Below are 2,500 nucleotides of genomic sequence, written 5' to 3'. Positions count from 1 at the left end.
GTGTGTGTGTGCGTGTGCGTGTGCGTGTGCGTGTGCGTGTGCGTTTGTGTGTGCGTGCGTGTGCGTGTGCGTGTGCGTGTGCGTGTTTGTGTCTACCAAGTTGCAAAAACCAGTATATTTGTGAGTGTGTGCTTGAGGAGTGGGGGTGTAGTGTGTTGTGTTTTATCCATTTGTGTGTGTTTTATTCGTGTGTGTGTGTGTGTGTGTGTGTGTGTGTGTGTGTGTGTGTGTGTGTGTGTGTGTGTGTGTGCGTGCGCGCGTGTGGTGCCTGTGTCATTCTAAACAAGAGATAGGGTCCCATTCACACCAACAACATGGCCGTTACAAATTCATATCCTGTCACGAGGGTGGGAAAGGCACTTTCCAGCCTGCCAATCAGAATTGGACGAGAGGCGGGCTTTATTTAACATGACAGCTCGTCACGGGGGACTGTCATTCAAAACATGGCGGGACGTCCTTATTAAAACACATCCAGCGCTGACAAGCACAATGAGGAGAGACACCAGGAATAATAATATGTCGCTCCCCCACTGGCAAATACCTGGTGTGACACTTCGGAGGTTCTCCAGAATTTTCCATTGTGCTGACGTAAGTTGGTGTGTAAAGCTGCATGGGGTGTGTGAGAGTGACCACTTCCCCATGGATGGATGAGTGCATGGGTGAATAGTGGTAGATGACGATGGAATGTATTTATGTGCGGTACATTGTCTGTGTTCCTATATTTGTATTGTTGTCTCTAGGGTGCAGAGACTGTTCAAACAATAAGGGTGCACAGACTGCTCATAGCCTACTGTATGTCAATATATCTGTAGCCTATATTGTATGAGGTTTTAACACAAGAAAAATTCCCTTCAGGGCAATACAAATGTTCATTCATACATGCATGCATTCATTCATTCATTCATTCATTCATTCATTCATTCATTCATTCATTCATTCATTCATTCATTCATTCATTCATTCATTCATTCACTCACTCATTCATCATATGAGTGTATAAAGGGCTACAATCTTGTTGAAGTGCTTGCATGTGTACCTATATATAGCCATTCTGATTTTGATGAATAAGCCACCATGTTAGAGGGAAGGCTGTTTATTTGTCTTAAACTTCACTCGAAATATCAACTGACTGACACCACCCCCCACCCTTCTTCATCAATCTTGCTATATACGAGTCAAAGGTTGAGAAAAGCTGGGAGCCAGGAGACCCAGGCCTCCTTCCACACAGTTGAAGAACAACGGACCCCCTGACCAGCCCAGGTCACCCCAGTGACCAACCTCTCTGCACCCAGGTGGAGTAGCTCAGACCTGGGCCCTGTCTGGCCTGCCCGGCCTGCCTGGCAGGGTGGAGAGAGGTACGGACACCCGGAGTATAAATCAGCATGATGGATCGGCTGTGGAGGGCGCAGGAGAAACCTGAGGGCCAGCATGAGGGGGGCCGGCTCTGCTGCTGCTGCTGCTTAAGAAAATAAAGCTCTCTGTCCGCGCCTTCAGCACGTTCCCAACGGGCTCCTGGATTAATGGAACCGCCACCGCTCCTCTGATCAACTCGATATGTGGGCACCAGAAGAAAAATGGAAAGAGAGCATGGAGGGGCGAATGAGGAGAATGGAGAGAGAATTGGAGAAAGAAAAAAGGAAAAATGAAGAGAATAGGGGCAAATAGAGGAAGGAGGGTAGAAAGTGGTGAAAGGAAGTCTGTTATCCAGCTATATTTTATGCAAATTTAGTTCAAAACTTGTCAGAAAACGCAAAAAAGAAGACAGAAATCAACATCACAGGGTTCTTGTGGCTGACAAGAAGGGAAAAATAGAATGAAGGGGGAGCAAGATAAAAGGAAGAAAAGGGAAAAAATACGTAGATGGAGAAGAAGGAAGGACAGAAACTGACGCAAATCTTTAAAAAATGACGATGCAAATTCTGCCTAAAATAAACACGTTCACTCACTGGGAAGTTTTATGGGAACTGAAGTGATCTATCCTCACTGTGATAGCATTAATAATAATAGCATTGCTCCTAGTGGAATGCCAGGAAAGTGACTGATAACAAGTTACGTACATGCTGATGATAAGAGATCTGTTCCCCTTAAAAAAAGAGAGAATGTTTTCTCAAAGTCCTGAAAAACACCACCTCACGGACCTGGGTGACTCATCATACAGGCTGGATTTAGCCAGCCGTGAGACAGGTCTCTGGGTTTTTTGAAGTCCATAGCCAAGGCCGCTGGCAGTTTTTGGTGGGCCCAGCACAAAATCATCTGAAAGGGTCCCCCTCTCAATACATATGTATTTATGTAACCTCTCCATGGGCCCAGGAAAACTGACCCAATTGCCACCCCCACACCCTGTTGATGGCAGGCCTGTCCACAGCTGTGACGGAGTGGAGCTCAATAATCTTTTGGACCTGCGGTCAAGCAGGGGCAGCAGGGTGCAGAAGAGGGCAGATAAACAGGTCAGCATCACTCCATCTCATCTTAGGCTAATGAGGACCTCACCTGTCGATAT

This window comes from Engraulis encrasicolus, chromosome 2, assembly GCF_034702125.1.
Source record: "Engraulis encrasicolus isolate BLACKSEA-1 chromosome 2, IST_EnEncr_1.0, whole genome shotgun sequence".
Classification (NCBI taxonomy): Eukaryota; Metazoa; Chordata; class Actinopteri; order Clupeiformes; family Engraulidae; genus Engraulis; species Engraulis encrasicolus.
This window is presented reverse-complemented; position numbering follows the sequence as displayed.